This window comes from Sciurus carolinensis, chromosome 7 (genome assembly GCF_902686445.1).
Source record: "Sciurus carolinensis chromosome 7, mSciCar1.2, whole genome shotgun sequence".
Classification (NCBI taxonomy): Eukaryota; Metazoa; Chordata; class Mammalia; order Rodentia; family Sciuridae; genus Sciurus; species Sciurus carolinensis.
The window spans coordinates 121083604-121104086 of record NC_062219.1 but is presented as its reverse complement, the minus strand read 5'-3'; the positions used below and the strand labels follow the sequence as shown (position 1 = coordinate 121104086).

Here is a 20483-nt window from a genome sequence, read left to right as displayed (position 1 = left end):
ACTTTTCATCTATACAGAATGTCAGCTATTTAAGATGTCCTAATGAGTCACACATACTTATATAAAGTTTTCCGGAGACATTAAGCTTTTAAATTTGTTTATTTCTAACAGTACCTTATGTCCCACATTATAAACTTTACATATATCCCAAAATATGTAAATTTTTTAATCACTGCGTTCTTTTTGGAGTTCAGATAGCTAAGCCCTGGAAATAATCTGCAATAGGTCAGATCCCAGACATACTGAATAAACAATGTTCTGCTATATTTTTAGAAATGTTCCCAAAGATTTGTCACATAAAAAATTAGCCAACTAAGAACAGAAGGAAATTTCCTTTACTTGGTAAGGATTACCTATCAAAAAACTTTAGAAAATATACTTCATGGAAAAACTCTAGACATATCCTCTTTAAGGTCAGGAAAAGGGTTATGGTACAGCTCAGAGGTAGAGCTCATCTGAGCATTCACGAGGCTCCAGGTTCCATCCTGACACACGCACATGCACGCGCGCGCGCACACACACACACACACACACACACACACAGAGCAAAATCAAAAAAGATCAAGAAGAGGGGCTGGGGTTGTGGCTCAGTGGTAAGAGTGCTTGCCTGAAATGTATGAGGCCCTGGGTTCGATCCTCAGTACCACATATAAATAAATAAATAAAATAAAGGTTCACTGACAACTTAAAAAAAAAAAAAAAAAAAGGATCAGGACGTGCTGCGGATGTATTTGCCTAGTATGTTGAGGACCTGGGTTCAATCCTTAGTGCTTCAAGAAAAGAAAAATAATCAGGAACAAAAGGTAGCCTCTACTACTGTTACTACTTAACATAGTACTAGAGATCCTGGTCAGTAGTGTAAAGAAGAAAAACAAATAAAAGGCATAAAGTTTTGGAAGAAAAGTCCACTATTTGCAGATGATCTAATTTACATGGAAAATCAACTAGAATCAATCAAAAAACTATTAAAGAAAAACTCTGTTATTGCTAAAAAGAGAGTTCAGCAAAGAAGTTAGATAAAATATCAACCAATACCATTTCTCTCTACATCAGTAAAAAAATAAAAAATAAAAAATAAAACAATATATGTAGCCAGGCATGGTGGTGCATGCCTGTGATAACAGTCACTCGGGAGGCTGAGGCAAGAGGATTGCAAGTTCGAGGCCAGCCTCAGCAACTCAGTGAAGCTCTAAGCAACTTAGCAAGACTCTGTCTCAAAATAAAAAATAAAAAGAATTGGAGATAAAGTTCAGTGGTAGTACACTTACCTAACAAGTGTGAGGCCCTGGCTTCCATCCCTAGCATCACACACACACACACACAAAAACAAGAACAAAATAACTTAAATAAAAGAAGGAGGCATGAATGTGAGGGCAATCTGTCTGTGACATCTGTCACTCCATTGATTGCCAGGGTTGATTTGGCTGATCTGGCTGGGCTCCTCCCTCATGGCTCCAATGTGCGTCCCTCCTGAAGATGCGCGCTAGGTTGAAGAGGACGACCTTCCCCAATAGATCTTCCCAGATAGAGGAGGATCATTCTTCAGTCAAGGGTATATGAGGAGCTGCGCTCCCCTGCTAGAACCTCCAAACAAGCTCTCAAGAAGGAGGCATATCATGCTTTTGGATGGACCACTTACTGTCAGTTTCCTCAAAATAACCTATAACATCTATGCAATTCCAGTAGAAATGACATATGTTTATTAGTTTCAAAGGCAACTCTGCAAACATTTTAAACAAGCACAGCAAAATTCAACCAAGTCTGAGTGTTCCAGGAGCCCATCTTCACGAGGAAACCACACACACCAGGTCCCTCTCACGTTTATGAAGCACTGCAGCAGCCTGTGCACACACCGCGCGCTCCTTTTCCGGCGTGCTTCCACTCTCACATCTCACACGTTGTCAGAAAAAAACTTAAGTTAAACAAAACAAAATACCATTATTTAATCTCTTCCCCACCACCACCACCTAGTACTGGGAACTGAACTCAAGGCACCTTATCACTGAGCTATGTCCCCAGCCCTTTTATTTTATTATGAGACAGGGTCTCACTAAGATGCCCATTGTGGGGGGCTGTGGCTCAGTGGTAGAGCGCTTGCCTAGCATGTGTGAAGCACTGGGTTCGATCCTCAGCACCACATAAAAATAAATAAAATGAAGGTATCATGTCCATCTACAACAACAAGAAAAAAAAAAAAAAAAAAAAAGATGCCCAGTTTGGCCTTGAACTTGTGATCCTCCAGCATCAGCTATCCAAGCTGCTGGAATTACAAGAGTGTGCCGCCCCACCCAGCTTAAACTATATTTTGAATCCAGTTATCATAATTTGGATCTTTTTTTTTTTTTGGTACTAGGGATTGAACCCACCAGCCCTTTTTATTCTGAGAGAAGATGTCACTAAGTTGCTTAGGGCCTTGATAAATTGCTGAGGCTGGCCTTGAACTTGCCACCCACCTGCTTCAACCTTCCAAGTCACTGGGATTATAGGCGTGTGCCACTGTGTCTGGCTATAACTTGGATCTTAAGTATCTCTCAGAGGCCCATGATTAGTCCTCAGTTTGGGAGGTGTTCCAGTCCTTGGGGCTATGTCTTTGAAGTGGGACCCTGGTCACTTTTCTCTCTCTCTCTCTCACCCTCCCTCTCTCTTTATGGCAGTCCTAGGAATTAAACCCAGGGTCTCAGACATGGCAGGCGAGTACTCTACCACTGAGCTGTACCTCCAACCCCTTTCTTTCTTTTTTGCTTCTCCACCATGAGATGACCAATTTTGCTCATCTACACGCTCCCCACTGTGATGTACTATCTTAACACAGGACCAACAAGTATGGGCTGAAACCTCTGAAACTTTAAGCCAAAATAAAACTTTTTACTTTATAAATTGATTGTCTTGGGTATTTTGATACAGTAATGGAAAGCTGACCAACACACCCATTTTTTTTTTTTTTTTTTGCGGTGCTAGGGATTGAACCCAGGGCCTTGTGCTTGCAAGGCAAGCACTCTACCAACTGAGCTATATCCCCAGCCCAACACACCAGTTTTTTAAATTAATACCTATTACAACATCCAAACTGGCAGAATTTTCTGGAGCAAGGGTGCATGCCTATAATCCCAGCAACTCAAGAGACTGAGGCAGAAAGAACACAAGTCTAGGGCCAGTCTGGGCAATTTAATAAGACTCTGTCTCAAAATAAAATTTAAAAAATGGGCTTAGGATATAGTTCAGCAGTATAATAACCCTGGGTTCAATTCCCAAACCAAAAGAAGAGAAGAAAAAGACAAGAGGGCTAGGGATGTAGCTCATTTGGTGGAGCATCCTTGCATTGATCCCCAGTAGCACAAAAAAACAAAGAAAAAAACCCAAAACAAAACTGGAAGAACTCACACTAAATCTGTAACAAGAGAGTAGATAAGCAGATAGCAGTATACTGATGCTATACAGTAAAATTCAACAGTACCCATGCCACTAGAACATAAACTCACAAGAGAAAGGATTTTGGTTTTTTATTCACTGATGATCCCAAGCATCTAGAACAGTAACTAGCACATACAGGTGTGCAAGGAAAAAAAGTTAAACAAATGAGTACATAGAGAAAAAACAAAAGACTGTACCTTTTTTTTTTTTTTTTTTTTTTTAATAACACATAAGAATGGCACACAGTGACATGTACCTATAGTCCCAGCTACTTGGGAAGCTGAGACAGGAGGATCATTTGATCCTAGAAGTAGGAGACCAGCCTGGGCAACATAGTGAGACTCCATCTCAAAACAAAATGAAAGCAAGAGAAAATAACACATGTTAAATCATTTGCAAATGTATTCCCCCAAAAGGAGTACTTAACAGGTTCCCACTTAGCTATGTATTCATCCAAGAGTGCATAAAGCCACTACAGGGTTTGTCGAATGAATACTGAGATGCTATAAAGATCGGGGTTCTCTGCACACAAGGAAAAGAGATGTAAGTCATGGGTGAGGGGGAGCCTACAAGGTAGTATATACTCACAAAGGTCAACTGTGGGAGGTGTTCAGATGCCAGTCCAAGGGATGACAGTAAAGGGCCCTCAGCAACTTGAGAGTGGGAGGGGAGAGAAGATTAATCACCTGCAGAACCATTCACCTCAAGGGATCTCTAGATATATGACTGAGGAGATCTGGAAAGCTGCAATGTAGACAATCCTACTGGAACACTGTCACATAGCTTGCTGACTCCAGTGGCTGAGCTCAATCAATACCCCTTTTTTGAATTCTATACAGTTTGATTTCCTACATACTCTCTCATAGAGAAAAGACGTGTGACGAATTTGCAGAATAGTCTTATTTGCTTGTCAGATATAAGATCGTAAATTGGCATGCTGGTTAATCAGAACAGCTTGGAAGTTACATAAATGTCCAACAATAGGGAATCGGTTAAGAACAAAATTCATTATAGTGCTCATGTATAATGTAAGACTATACAGCCATTAAAAAACTATGTAAATGAGAGTAGAAAATGCCATAGGGAAATGTTCACAATAGGCTTTTCCTTCTTTCTTTCTTCTTCTTCTTTTTTTTTTTTCCAGGACCAGGAATGGAATCCAGGGCCTTGCAAATGCTAGGCAAATGCTCTACCACTGAGCTACACCCCAGCCCTCACAAGAAGACATTTTAAAAATCAGGTTGCAAAACAGATGTATCAAATGATCCCAGCTAAGTTTAAATATATACTCAGGGAAAAAAAATACTGACAGAACTCTTACTAAACATGGGGTTATAGCTCAGGATGGGATCAGAGATGGTTTGTTTCCTTTTGTAATTTTGTAAATTATGTCTTTTCTATATTTCTCAAATATTCTATAATGAACAATAATTACAATTACTTCTATTGTTAGAAAATGAAAAGCAAATTATAAAAAACAATTATTACTGCCAAGCATGGTGGTGCATGTATGTAATCCCAGAGACTCAGGAAGCTGAGGCAGGAGGATCACAAGTTCAAAGCAAGCCTTAGCAATGTAGCAAGATCCCCAGCAACTTAGCAAGATCCTGTCTCAAAATAAAAGATTGCAGATATAGTTCAGTGGTAAAGTGACCTGTGGACTTAATACTCAGTACCAAAAAAAAGTGGGGGTCAGACTGAGGATGTAGCTCTGTAGCTTAATGGTAGAACCCTTGCTTGGCATACATGAGGCCCTGGGTTAAATCCCCAGCACTGCAAAAGAGAGAAAGAAAAAAGACCTTCACAGCAATCCTACATCAAAGCAAGACCTAAGATAAAAATCAATAAAGAGGAAAAAACATATAACTCAAAAACTTTTAGAATTATTCACTCCCCTACCAGAACTGAGGGTGGAACCCAAGGGGCTTTCCCACTGAGTTGCAGTTCCAGCCCTTTCAAATTTTTTGAGACAGTGTTTTACTAAGTTGAGGAAACAGCTTCTGGAGCTGCTGGGATTGCAGGGATGCGCCACCGCATTTGGTTAGAATTATTCACTTTAATTTCCAAGTGAAAGGAGAGCAGACAGGGGCCCCGATCCTTTCTACACTCACCAGTCTGGGTCTCTCAGTACACGTGGTTGCAGCTTTGCCCAGTATGGATACACAAGAACCAGCTGACCGCCACATTCATAAGATAAAAATCCTATTTGTGGGCAAAGGGTGAAAATGTTAATGAATTAGGTATTCAGCCAACTGTCTGCTTATTAATCCTCTAATATGGCTCCACAAAAAGTAGCCCTTCTTAATTCCTTACCCCTAGGCTCCTTCCCACTGACTCTAGATACCTAATTTGTTTCCCTCTGTGACCAGAGCTCCCCCAGTTGATGATTTTAGGACACACTCTCTCCAAGACTAGCTACACACTCCCCAGTACGCCATTTTCTCCCTGTCGGAGTTAACCTGAAATGGCTTCTCAGGTCAAGGTTTTCTGCTAGTCACTACAGAAATACTAACAATGGTCTTAAAGCCTGGTCTATATTTCCTGGTTTCCTTTTTAGATGTTATCCTGGGAATCTCCTTTCTACCACACCTCCATATCAAGTGCTGAATCGAAACCTACACCATTCTTCCATAATTTTCTCCAACACTTAGGCACTTGGGTTGTGGGCCTTTTATTTTTGTACTGGGGATTGATCCCAGGGACACTTTACCACTGAGCTACATTCCTAGCTCTTTTTAATATTTTATTTTGAGACAGGCTCTTGCTAAGTTGCTGAGGGTCTAAAATAATGGAAGTTGGCTTTGAACGTGAGATCCTCCCACTCAACTTCCAGTCACTGGGAGCTTGGTCTTTGTCTCTGTTGCCAAACTGATAAAAAGGAAAAGGTTTTGAGAAAAAGGAAAACTACCTTTATTGATTTGCCAGCAAAGAAGAAACATGGAACTTCTGTCCCAGAGGTGTTGAGTCTCCCTGCCCTGGGAAGGCTGGGTTTTAAAAAGAGGAATACAAGGGCTAGAATCCAAATATTATCAGTAGATATAATTAATTAGTGTCCACTGAGTGTCCTTCAGAGAATCATTGCTCCAGTTCCCAGGTTTAGAGGACTTTTTTGTTTGTTTGTTTTGGTGAGCAGTGACACTCTTCCAGGCAAGTGGTGAAAATGTCAGTCCTTTCCGTGGTTGCAAGGGAGGAGGAAGAAAAAAAAGTGAGTTTTAAGATAAGTCACTTTGCTGGGTGCAGGAGTGCATGCCTGTAAAGCCAGCAGCTCAGGAGGCTGAGGCAGGAGGACGGCAAGTTCAAAGCCAGCCTCAACAACTTAGCAAAGCCCTAAGCAATTTATCAAGATCCTGTCTCTAAATGAAACACAAAAGGAGGATTGGGGTGCAGCTCAGTGGTAGTGTTTGCTTCTCATGTGTGAGGCACTGGTTTTGATCCCCAGCACCATATAAATAAAATAAAGGTATTGTGTCCATCTACAACTAAAAAATATTAAAAAAAAAAAAAAAAAAGCTAACAAAAGGAAGGGTTGGGATGTGGCTCAGTAATAAGCACCTGGGGATTCCATCCCTGGTACCTAAATTAATTAATTAAATAAGTCATTTGGCTGGGCATGGTGGCGCATGCCTGTAAGTTCAGTGGCTCGGGAGGCTGAGGCAGGAGGATAGCAAATTTTGAGATCAGTCTCAGCAATTTAGAGACCCTGAGCAACTTAGTAAGATACTGTCTCAATGTAAAAAATATAAATATTGGCCTGTAGTTCAATGGTAAAGCTTCCCTGGGTTAAATCCTCAGTACCAAAAAATAAATGTCACTTGCAGTGAAGCAGCAAGGTTTGCACTCAAAGCATTAAGTGGAGCAGCTTTCCAGGATTACAGGCATGCTCTCAGACTTACTTAGAGAGAAAGGGACTTCTTTTTTAACTATAGGAGTAAAAGGAGTTGCAAACACCAGGTGGAAGTCTTCCACCCTAATGTCCCCCCAATTTAAATCTAAGTCATTCTAACGCGAGATTATCATGACAAAAAGGGCAAAAAAATCCCATTTCATATATTTGAAGAAGTCAGACAAATATATTTTCTCTGGGGCTGGTGTATAGTCTGAGACCTGGAAAGCAATATGGTCCTTGCAGGAAAGTCCTCCTGTGTGTGGGTCATGGGCCGGCCACCCAATAACTATAGCTCAGCTCCACTCCTAGGATCCTTCTGTGGGACTAGTTCCAGAGAACTCCAGCTGTACAAACCCTTAGGACTGGGTATTTTGATAAGAATAAGAAACGAATCTGGGAGTATTCTTTCCCTGTCAATACGGGGCATCTGGAACTACAGCTCTACTCGGCAATGCTCTGCCAAAAGGACCTGCTGCATCAATAGGGGACATGGGCAAATTCCAAGCCTTTTGTCTAACATAATAATAGTTTTAAATAACAAATACTGACAAGGAGAAGGAAGAGACTGCTTACTATGATAGACAGTTCAGGGTCTATTTTGGCACTCCCCACCACACACGAATGGGGTACCGGAGGAACTCCCTCCCACGCCCCAGTTAGTAAGAAACAGGTGAGCCTTCCAGTCCGAGCTGCTCGGGGTCACCGCAAAGGTCCTCCCGCGGTGCGATGGCATTGCCACAATTCTCCAGCGTCGGTCCCTGCCGGGACCCGTCCCGAAGCTGCCACCCTTCGTATCCGAAGCCAAAGGAGCGGACTCCAAGACAACGGGTTCCTGGGTTAGGAGGCTAGTCCGATATGGGTGCTGTCACGCCCCCCTGCTCTTCCAAAGACACACGGGCCTGGAGACTCAGAGGTGTGGCGCGGGAGGACCGGAGGCATCGGACGGCACCGAGGCTCTCAGGGACCGACGGAGCCAGGCGACGGCAACACAGCTAGGAGAGCAGGAAGGGACGGGTAGTGGGTGAAGAGTCGGAAGTCCACGCTCCAACGCAGTTTCCCACCAACCGCGCTGGATCTGAGAAACTCCGCGGTGGCTGCCAACTCCGCCCCGGAGCCCCAGGCCCCGCCCCGGCCGCCAGCCGCGTCCCCTCTAGGCGCACGGAGGACCTGCGTCTCCCTGAGCTGGGTACCGCTGTCCAGGCGCCTGGAACCCGGGGTGCCCGGCCCCGGGCCTCAGTCCCGGGCTAAAATGAGCTGGTGCTCTGCTGCTGAGGAGGCGCGACCTCCTCAGTGCTCAGACAGTATGTGAACTGTCAAAACGCCTTTCCCCCAGGCGTTTCCCAGTCTTCTCTGTCAGGCGTCAAAAGAAAAGCAATTCTCCCAGTAGAATGGAAATCATTACTTCTACATTTTAGTGAATCTTATTCCAAGGTCAAAGGACAAAATGACAAATTTAAAGTTGTTAGTGGGTCTTATTGTGCGTTTTAGAATCGGGCAAAAACCTCATCTCATAGGACAGAAGTGTTCTAATGAGCCCAGCTGGGGTTGGTTTTATAGACAGAGGAGGCTGAAAATAAAAAAAATAAGAAAGCAGAAACAAAGAACACAAAGCAGATTGGTCATTTCAAAGTTACTTTCCTTTGAAGGCGGGAACAGAGAAAGAGATCAACAGAAAAACAGCAGATTGGTTAACATCAGATTACTTCAGGTTAGCTTTTTTTGTGTATAAGGATTAAGGAAGAGGAAACTTCATCATCATACCAATTGAAACTAGCCAGTTTGGGAATTTTGGCTGTTATCCCTCCTGATTTTCTGGAAGGTCAAATAAGAATTTAGAGTGCCAGGAATGGTGGCGCACGCCTGTACTCCCGGCGGCCCGGGAGCAGCCTCTGAGGCTGTAGGATCACAAGTTCAAAGTCAGCCTCAGCAATTTAGCGAGGCCCTAAACATTGGGTTCAGTCCCCGTTAGCAAAACAAACAAACAAAAAACTTAGTTTGGGTTTGATGACAAGAAATTTTAGCATGAATGACTCCATTTTCATTTTCAACCTAGTTTGTTGGGCCCTGTGCAGGAGCCCAGTCCCAAACCACTGTTTCCTGAAATCTTATTTAACATCATAAAAGGCAAAGCCAGGTCAAAGAGTTCTCAGGAAGGAAAACACTTGACAACAGAATAGTCATGTCTAGGAAAAGATATTTGAGAGCAAAAAGGACTATTCACAATTGCTTATGTTGAAAATAATATTCATTTTCTTATATTTGTAAATTTGAAAGCAGATTTTCCCAGATTCTTAAGATTAATTTGTATACCCTGATTTATTTAGAAATCTTATAAATTTTGTATAAAAATAAGAGCAATAACTTGTTCCCTGATTAATGTTCAATTAGCCCATGGGCTTGACATATTAAATTTGGTTGAACATTTTTCATACTATTTACAAACCTAGTTAATTAAATTCTCTTAAATATTTAAACTACACTTACAAATTTAACATACTTGATTTTTTTCCCAAGCACTTCAAATTCCTCAAAGGACAGATTTACAAGTCAAACGAGAAAAAAAAAAAAAAGTGTGAAGCATGTAAATAATTCTCATAAACCTAATAATTAAAACTTTCAAATGTGGCAAATCAAGTCATCTTAAAGATTCTAATATTGTTTACAAACATAATCAAAATATCTTCTACCCTTCAGCTGCAAGTCACAAGTCTAAAATAAATCACTAAATTCAATTTGAAATCACAAGAGTCATCTGTGAGATTCTTCCACATGCCAAATTCTCTTCAGTATTATAGACAAATTAGGAAATAGACACATTAAGCTGGACCCAGTGGTGCTTGCCTGTAATCCCATGAATTCTGGAGGCTGAGGCAAGGAGGACTGCAAGATCAAGGCTAGCCTCAGCAATTTAGCAAGGCCCTAAACAACTTAGCAAGACCCTATCTCAAAATAAAAAAAAGTGATGTGGCTCAGTGGTTACATGTTCCTGGGTTCAATTCCTAGTAGTACCAAAATAATAATACACACACACACAGACACACACACACAGACACACACACACACACACACACACACACACACACGGAATATGTGTTCAGATATACAGACCAGAAGAGGTTGATGTAGCTCAGGGGCGAAATGTCCCTGGGTTCAATTCCTAGTACTGCAAAAGAAAAGAAAAAAGAAGAAATTGGTTTTATTGATAGAAAATGACTGAAAAAAAAAAAAAAAAAAAAAGCAGAAACAAAGAACGAAAAGAGATTGGTCATTTCAAAGTTACTTTCCTTGTAAGGTGGGGACAGGGAAAGTAAGCAATAGAAAATAACTAATTGGTTAACATCTGCTACTTTTTGTAAGAATTAGAAGACTAAGAAATGTAAGGATTAAGGTACAGGGAACTTCATTGTCATGCCATTTGAGACTAGTTTGTTTAGGAAACCTGGCTGCTATCTTTCTATCCTGATTTCTGCCAAGGTCAGATAACAGATTTGGTTTGGGAACTCAGAACTTCAGCATGATTGACTCCATTTTGATTTTTGATATTTTAATGTAGGAACCTACCTCAAAACAATGGCCCCTTGTTATTTTTATTTAACAATATTCTTTTAAAAATTGAAGGGTTGGGGATGTAGGTTAGTGGTAAAGTGCTTGCCTAGTGTGTACAAGGCCCTGGGTTCAATTCCCAGCATGAGAAAAAAAAAAAAAAAAAGAATTGTGAAAGGCCAAACAAACTATTAAAAAAAAAAAAAAAAAAAAAAGCGAATTACAGCCCTGTGTGGTGGTGCACACCTGAAATCCCAATGACTTGGGAGGCAGATTCAGGAGGATCACAAGCTGAGGATGTAGCTCATTTGCCTAGCATGCGTAAGGGCCGGGGTTCCGTTCCCCAGCACCACCACCAAAAAAAAAAAAAAAAAAAAAAAGAGGAGGATCACAAGTTCGAGGCCAGTCTCAGCAATTTAGCAAGGCCCTAAGCAACTTGGCGAGACCCTGTCTCAAAATAAAAAATAAAAAGGGCTGGGGGTATAGAAGGATGTAGCTCAGTGGTAAAGCACCCCTGGGTTCAATCCCCAAGACAAAAAAACAAAACAAAACAAAAAAAACAACTTATACATAGGGTTCCAAAATGTAAAATGCAATACTCTTCCTACTTGAACAAGGCCACTAACTATCCAAAGAATAGATTCCACCTGGAGAAACTTACCCAGAGTTGGTCACTGAGGGATTCCTGGGAGAAAAGGAATTAGCAGGGGGTGTTAAAGGTTGGACATTGATATAAAGAATGGTAGGAGGAGACATCCCAGGTGATATTGTTAAATAGGGAGTGTAAACCAGGTGTGGTGGAGTGCATCTGTAATCCCAGGAACTTTGGAAGCTAAGGCAGGAGGATGGCAAGTTTGAGGATAGCCTGGAAAATTTAGCTAGATCCTGCCTCAAAATAAAAGAAAAAGGGCTGGGCATGTAGCTCAGTTGTAGAGTGCTTACCCATCATGGATGATGTCCTAGGTTCAAACCCCAGTACTGGAAGTAAGGAAAAAAAAAAAAAAATGTGGGGGCTGGGGAGATAGCTCAGTTGGTAGAGTGCTTGCCTCACAAGCACAAGGCCCTGGGTTCAATCTTCAGCACCACAAAAAAAAAAAAAAAAAAAAAAAAAAAATTGTGGAATGGGCTGGGGGACTGGGAGAGGTGAAAGTTGCTATAGAGACTCCAGAAAGTGTCTGGGTCATCTGACTGCAGGGAGTAAAAAAAATGTCTGGAAAGTCAGAGAGAAGGTCAGGAGTACCTGTGTGAACGTGACACGTGAGTTTGTTAAAGGGAATGGCTTATTGTTTCCTCCTCTGAAAAGCCTCCCTGGGTCACCCCAGACCAGATTTGACACATCTATTCTAGGCCCCACAGGTCTCCTGAACCATTTTTTATTTTATTTTTATTTTTATTTTTTGGTACCAGGGACACTTAACTACTTAACTACTGTGTCACATCCCCAGCCCTTTTTATTTTTTATTTGAGACAGGGTCTTGCTAAGTTGCTTAGGGCCTCACTAAGTTGCTGAGACTGACTGAACTTGTGATCCTCCTGCCTCAGCTTCCTGAGCCTCTGGGATTACAAGTGTGCACCCTTCTATATACAAAGGGATTCAAAAATTTCAATTGTGTTTAGTACTGTATTAAAATGGAGTAATTTATCTAAATTCAGAAATTTCATAAGAGTTGTTTCGGAATGTGAACAAAAGAGGGTCAACATACAGGAAAGAAAAATAAAAGGTTCTAGGTACAAAAATATATTTAGTAGAAGGGAGAAGAAAATGTTGCTGGGTAGAAACCTGGGATGGAATCCACAGTCATTGCCTGCTGGCTCTCCCCTCACAGGGATCCGAGTTGCCTTGACCATGCCCGCTCCTCCCTAGCCAATATCCACCATAGGGTGTCTCTGCCTCTTGCCGTTGCCGACCTCCTCACCCACCACAGAATTCAAAGCTGGACAGTCTTCCCTCTCCTGGTGTAGAGTCCTCAGAGCTCTTCTATGGTGGCTCTGAACTCACACTCTCTCTCCCTCGCTCTCTCTCTACGAAAACCTCAGTACTGGGTCAGGGTCTCCCTTGGCTTTGGACGCAGACCTGTCAGGGATGGTGATGACCCTCACTGAAGGTCTGCTCCTATGTGGGAAATCAGAGAAGTTGTGGGGACACCCCTTCCTCTCCTGTTTCCCTTCTCCCGGCTCCTGAGAACTCTTAGCCATGGGCTCTGCCCAATCTAACTTCTGTCACCGCAGCAGCAAGCTGGTAGAGATTCCGTGTTCAAACCTTCTCTTCTCTTCACTCTCGCCCCTCTTTGTGTTAATAAGAAGAGTATTTATATCACTTAATGTTCTATAACAGGACCCTTAGAGCATGATTTGTTTAAAGTTTAATAGCCTGAAACATGAAAGCATTTTGCCACTTTGCCACACAAAAGGAAAATTAAAAGTTCTGCCAGTCTTTCTTTGAACTAATGTTCATATAGACTCAGGAAACAATAGATGTCTCCTGAAATTCCACTACTTAAGAATAGCTCCCCCGCCATTCTCTCTCTTTCCTCACTTTCACTCTCTCTCCTCCTCACTCTTGCTCCCTCTCTTGCTTGTTCTTTCTCTCTCTCTCTCTCTCTCTCTCTCTCTCTCACCCTGAGTGCAGATACTCTGCCTGTCCGCTTAATAAAAACTCTTGTGTGAGTTCCCACGTCCATGGTTTCTGGGTGCTTTCATTGGTGCCGTGGCTCGGATGGGCTCTTCTACCGCCACTTAGGCGAATCCCATCTGGTGCCCCAGATGCCACCCCCGCAGATGCTGGTCTCACCTTCCATCTGCCTGGACACTCTCCTCCATATCCATACATGGGTCTCATTTGGTAAGTTGCTTCTCCCTGGCTTTTGGTTACCTGGGAAGTGACCCTTGAGTGTCTGGCACCCCAAATGCTCTCCGCAGGTGGGGGGAACCCCCAGACACCGTTCTTGCAACTACGGCTCAATCCCTATGTCTGCAGGGGACTCTTCCCTGAGAGGCGGGCAAACTCCAGACTGGGTTCTTTCCTGAGAGGACGGCCTCTTGCGAGACCTACTCTGGTCCTGGGTTCTCTCTAGGACATTTTTGTCTCTACGAAAGCCCCAGTGCCCGGGCACCCAGGGACCCCTACAGGCTTAGCCTCAACGCTTATCTAGTGGTAGCGATGACTCTCTGGATAACTTGTCCTTTGCTCCTGTGATTCCCTGGGGGCCGAGGGACGCCTCGCCTCTACATTCACCAATTCCTCTCTCACAATGGGCAGCTCGCTCTCAGTCCCCACCCAGACCCCCTGGGTTGCCCTTAGTTAAGAGTCCCTCCGCCTCACCCCAGACCTCAAACCAAATGGCACTTTAGATCCCAACATTTTTAGGAATCTTTTTAATTTCTGAGAGCGCTCAGGGAAATGGAGATTTCCCTATGTTATCTTTGCTCTTCCTGCAAACCCAAACTTTTTCTCCTTCTCTCTCTCTTCTCCCTCCCTCTCTCTTCCTCAAGCTTTTATGCTAATGGCCATTATCATTTTTTCTTCTAGGACTCTTGTTTTGTTTTTCTTAACTGTTATCTATAAAATGTCTAATATCAATTGTTTCTAAGACATTTCTTCCACAGGAAAGAGACGGCAGGTACTATACAATACACTTGTTTGATATCTTGGTTTTTACAGTAAAATCAGTAGATTTGACACGAATGGGATCACTCAAATGTGTTTGTTAGAGACATCTGATTAATTTACAAAGTTAAAATGCTAACTCCTTAAGTTCCATGTGGTAACATACTTAAACCTTATTGGTGTTTTCATAGATTGGTAGTTAAAAAGGGTTTAAGTTCTAACACATCCTGTACTCAGCCCCCTGTATTTTCTTGATGCAGCACTTCTAGCCTGGGTCATCCCTCCTCCACTGGTCTGGGTGGACCCAGAGGAAGGACCATTACCAAAATCTGGAACATTGAGAATATACCTCTGGACTGGGGTATAGTTTAGTAGTAGAGCATGTGCTTAGCATGTTTGAGGACCTGCAAAACAACTTTTTTTTTTTTTTTTTTTGGTGCTGAGGATTGAACCCAGGGGTACTTTACCACTGAGCTACATCCTTTTTATTTTTTGTTTTGAGATGGGTCTCACTAAATTGCAGAGGCTGGCCTTGAACTTGTCATCCTCCTGTCTCAGCTTCTTGAGTAGCTGGAAGTACAGATGTGTGTCTCTGCACCCAGTTAGTTATACCTTATTTTGTAGTACTGGGGATTGAACCCAGGGTTTAACCAGGGCCTGGTGGATGTTAGGCAAGAGCTCTACCATTGACCTACATCCCCAGCCCAGACTGGGATTGAACTCACAGTCTCAAGTGATCCTCCTGCCTCAGCCTCCTGAGTAGCTGGGGTTACAAGTGTGTTTCACCACACCTGGCATAAGGCAGGCATACATTTAACTTAAAAGCCATGTGTGGTGGCACATGCTTAACATACCTGTGGTTCCAGGTACTCAGAAGGATCATTTGAGATTACAAGTCTAATATCAGCTGGGGCAACAAAGCAAAATCCCCAATTCACCAAAAAAAAAAAAAAAAAGGGAAAACAAAAGCAGACACTCCAAGGCCTTTGCACTGGAATTGAGGTCAGAGATGGGAAGCTGAGTGAAAAGCCTACATCTTCCTAGGGAGGCCGCAAGCAGAAGGGGCAGAGTGACAAGAAACTTTGGTGCCAGGAAGGCTTCTGAGCAGCTAGCAGAAGAGTCCAATGTAGCAGGAGAGGGCCTCCTCCCCCTGGCCCCCTGTGCTCCAGCTCTCCTCCTTCACCCTCTACCAGTCACTTTTCACTTAAATAAAACTGCTCTAGTTCTCTTCCTGTCATGCTCTGGATTTGAGACAAATTATGCAACATCACACAACCTGGCAATAGGCTTTCTTGGGTAAAGAGAAAACAAGTGGTCAGCCAGGTGCTATAGCGCATGCCTATAATTCCAGCAACTTGGGAGGCTGAGGCAGGAAGATCACAAATTCACACCAACTTCAACAATTGGGTGAGGCCCATCTCAAAATAAAAAGGAAAAAGGGCTGGGAGTGTAACTTAGTGGTACAGTGCCCCCGGCTGGGTTCAACACACACACACACAGACACAGACACACACACGCACACAAGGTCAGGAGGAAGGGGAACTACATGGGTCCCTGATCCTGCTCTCCTCCTGTGGGAGGCCACCAGCACAGCAGTAGCTGGGTCCACTTCACAGTGTGTGTTCTCATAAAGGGCCTTTCTACCATCCCTCTACCTTTGCATAGGGCCAGCCTGAGAGAGTGACCTTGTAAACCAAGGAATACCAGGCTGCTTGGCACCACACAGTCTGGAGTAGGGTGCCAGTCCACTACAGGAATTGTCTGAGGCTGTTGTCATTGAGCGAGGCTCACTGTCAGATGCACACAGGAGTCAATACCTGGCACTGATTTTTGTTTTGATTTTGTTTTGCAAAAAGAGAAAGCTTTTTTTTTCCTTTTAAATTTTTACAGCACTGGGAATTGAGTGCGGGGCCTCACAACCCCGGCTCAAAGAGGGATTGTGGTCTACTGGCAAGGAGACCAGTAGGTATAAACTCAACTCTCCTCCCAGACTGGATTGGACTGGTTGGTAGTGGGGGAATTTATAGGAAGGGAGAAAGGAGAAACTGCTTATTTGTTGAATAACAAAAAGGTACATGTTTCTTGGGACGGTTGTGTTCTGCAAGAGGGATTTTGAGCTTGTGATGTCATTGAATTGAACAACCTGGCATCTGCTCATGTCCATTTTTGAAAAACTATAGTTTCAAAGCCCTAAGAATCCTTTTTTTTTTTTTTTTTTTTTTTTTTTGGCAGTGCTGGAAATTGAACCCAGAACCTTGTACACTCTACCACTGTGCTACAATCCCAGTCCTGAATCCTAGAATCCTTAGTAAAAGCCTGGAGGCTTTTCCTGGAAGACAACTTAAGAACTTTGTTTTTGAAGGAATTTACGTCCAGATGTGTCTAGGCCTCAGCTGATTTCCATGCCAGCCTGGATATGGTGGGCCTGCGCATATCACAGTGCCCCACAGGGATGCGGGGGGCGGGTTCTATGTGTGGGATACTCAGAGCCGTTCTCAGTCCTGTGGTAAGCTGAGTTTTAGAACCTAGGTGTGACCCCTTTCACCAGGAGAATTAACGACATTGTTCAGGCCACCCAGAATGAAAATCCAAGGTCACGTTAAGTCAGTCTTGCCAGGTGCGATCGTGCACACCTGTAATCCCAGCGGCTCGGGAGGCTGAGACAGGAGGATCTGGAGTTCAAAGCCAGCTTCAGTCATTGAGCAAAGCCCTAAGCAATTTAGTGAGAACCTGTCTTCAATTCCCAGTACCAGTACATACATACATAAACAAATACAGTCTTGCCCATTACACTACACATCTCACCAGGGGGATTTTCACAGCCCCTTACTAGGGTAGCACTTGGCTTTTAACACTGCCCATAACGCTTCTTTACATTTTTGTTGCTGTTGTTTTCTTATTTTCAGAACTGGGGATTGAACTGAGGGGCACATAACCACTGAGCTGCAACCCCAGCTCTTTTTTATTTTGAGATGGGGTCACCCTAAGTTTCCAAGGCTGATTTCAAACTTGAGATCCTCCTGCCTCAGCCTACCGAGTTGCTGGGATTACAGGTGTGTGCCACCACACTAGTCTCTTGTGTTTGTATATGAATGTGTGTGTGTGTGTGTGTGTGAAGGTGGGGATTGAACCCAGGACCTCGTGCACGTTAGGCAAGTGCTCTACCACTAAGCAACATCCCTAGCCCACTGTTGATTTTTGATAAAGCCTAACTATCCACTAGAAATAAACTGGAGAAGTTGCCAATGGGATCAGAGGTCAGGTTTGAGAGGGTTAGGTCAAAACTTGAGAAGGTTCGTGAACCCAGCTTCCATGTAGCCAGTTATCACATATGTCTGTGCCATGAACTTTACAGAAAAGGTTCACCTGGTGATGTCATGGGGCACACAGATTTGAGTTGTCTTCATGCTTGTCCTTAGCCAAAGCTGATTGGAAAAGATTGAAGCACTGGGAACCAGGGACAGTTCCAAGATTGCAAAGAAAGGGCTGAGAATAATGCAGCTGAGTTGTATTGATTCCTACGTTGATTCTAACCATCAATGCCCACTCCTGTTACTCACCAAATGTCACACACGTACATTCACGCCCTCACATGCATCCATTTGGTTCCTGCCCACATCTGTTGCAAACTCACATACTCCAGGTGCAGGGAGATTCTGTGGTTTTAGATTTGTGTCAACTATTGTATGGCTTCATTTGGACATGACTGCAGCCATCTTGAGTCATAGCTGCCATTAGTGCCCCTGAGTAACCCTAGAAGGTTCTTCCTGCATAATTTCCCAGCAAACCATAAATAGAAAAAAACATTAGAGTCATATGTGGGACTTTATAATCAGAACCTAGCTCCACGGATGAGCCTGACTCTTCAATATTTGCTTAAGATACACTGGGTTCATTCCAACCCAGATGAAGTCACCTTTTGTTCTAATGCAAATATGCCCCTCTTTCTGATCCAAACTGTGGGGTTCCAACTAGTCTTTCTGCTGCCCAGGGCCACACTTTTATCAATAAGTCCTCCAAGAAACTGCACCCTATGCAATCCTGGATCTGTTTACCTTTCATGGTCTCATACCCTTTGGGGCCAGTCCTTCATATTCTAGGATAACTCATTCCAGAATAGTTACGAAATGACTTTTCTCAAGTCTGGGTTTTGCCTGTTATACTCCATCACCTGATCTTGGTGATGTGAAATCACCCCTCTACTACATCAGTCATCAAAATTTCCAGGGGCTCTGCTTCTAGTCACAGTGCTCTCAGTAGGCTAGTTCATCACTTTTTGTTCTATTACCTGGTGGACTGAATCCTCCTGGCGCCCACATCTTACTTTTATATCCCAAGAGCCTTGTGTTCATTTTTCCCCCTTATGTTTATTTTTAACATGTCCCAGCAGTTGGTGAGCACACCCTAGAAGCTGGATTTCACTGGTTTTTTGACCCCTGATTTTGAACAACTCCAGCAATCTTTGGCAACTTCAGACAGACAGACAGACACACACACACACACACACACACCAGATTAGGAGTATCTGCTCTGCTCAAATTGAATTTAATCTGTCTGGAATCAGGGGCCTCTGCGTCTGAAGTGTGTATAACTAGAGCAGGATATGGTGTTTCCATTTATCTTAATTAACTAATTAATTCTTTTTAGTTTTATTTTTATGCTGTCCAGGTGGCTGGGTCATAAAAACTTGTTCAAATATAAGGAGTGGTTTTAGGAAAATAATTTTTTCAAATTGAAGGATTTGAATGGATATTCAGTGACCTAAAATCAACTTTCTTCGGAGCAGATAAAACAAATACATGCTTGGTGCAGCAGCTCATGTCTGTAATCCCAGTGGCTTGAGGCAGGAGGATCCTGAGTTCAAAGCCAGCCTCAGCAATTTAGTGACACTCTAAGCAACTCAGCGAGACCCTGTTTCTAAATAAAATATTAAAAAGGGCTGGGGATGTGGCTCAGTGGTTAAGCACCCCAGGTTTACTCCCTGGTACAAAAAACAAACAAACAAAACCACAAGAAGGTAAAACTTCTGGGTTGGGGTAGGGAGAATGCAAGGCTGCTGTCAACAAGGAAAGTTGGATATTGCAGAACTGAGCAGATGACAGCTAAACACTGGTTGGACTGTGAACTCAAGGGTAATAAACTATGATGAATCCAGACATATTGGTGGAAATAAGCCACAATTTCAGAAGAACTACAACTTCTGAGGAGTAAAATAAGTTTTTTTGATTTTTTTTGTTGTTGTTGTTGCACTGGGGATTGAACCCCAAAGGTGCTCTAACACTGAGTTACATTCCCAGACTTTTTCACTTTTAATTTAGAGACAGGTCTCATTAAGTCACCCCGGCTGGTCTCAAACTTGTTTTTCCTGCCTCAGCCTCCTGAGTCACTCAGATCATGGTCATGCCCCACTGTGACCCCGACCCACAAGTTCTCTTGATTCATTTGCCTTAACGCCTGCTCCCTATTGTCCCCTAGCCCTTGGCTTATTCTGTCTATCCTAACTTCAACCCCCTTGGTTTTGACAACTCAAGAATGCACTGGAGTTAGGTTTTAGAAACTTTATCTTGGCAGAATAGAGGGTATAGAGGGGGCCAGGCTAGGCAAAGACAAAAGTGGGGTGGGGGAAAAGGGGTGGGGTGGGGGTTAGGTCTGCAACTCAGTGGTAAAGTGCTTGTGGTCTAGTGTGAACAGTGACCTGGGTTTGACCCCCAGCACCATATGAAAAAAAAATCCAACCCAATTAGGCAAAGGCCAAAAGGCTAAAATCTTTTTTTCCGTTTCTTTCGGGACAGTGTTCCAAGTCCTTACTTAAGAGAAGCAGAGAAGATCACAGTTCCTGCCACTGCCTACCTCGCTTTATTTCCAGCCGGAAGTCAACCGCAGCATTTCCCTCCGTGCCCCACGCCGTTATTATCCTCAAAAAAACGCCAAAGCGAGAAGCGGAAGGGGGCGCGTCCTTGGCGACTCCGCCCACAAAAGGGTACGCTTGCGTGCTCGACGCAGCGGCGGCCATCTTGACCTCGGGCAGCCGCACAT

The 20483-nt window shown here is 43.3% G+C and overlaps 1 long non-coding RNA gene across 3 annotated transcripts; it reads right to left on the bottom strand.

The window, feature by feature from the left end:
- Positions 1 to 1677: 1677 nt before the first annotated feature.
- On the bottom strand, positions 1678 to 20382 carry LOC124989092 (uncharacterized). Of its 3 annotated transcripts, none has more exons than XR_007109557.1 (5): positions 20298 to 20382; positions 10406 to 10460; positions 5523 to 5613; positions 4000 to 4064; positions 1678 to 1912 (listed from the first exon to the last, which is right to left on the bottom strand). It is a non-coding gene; the product is annotated as an uncharacterized LOC124989092 (long non-coding RNA). The 3 variants fall into 3 exon arrangements; XR_007109559.1 differs by having other exon boundaries at positions 1678 to 1890; XR_007109558.1 differs by lacking the exon at positions 1678 to 1912 and adding an exon at positions 3711 to 3758.
- Between the last annotated feature and the right edge of the window lie 101 nt (positions 20383 to 20483).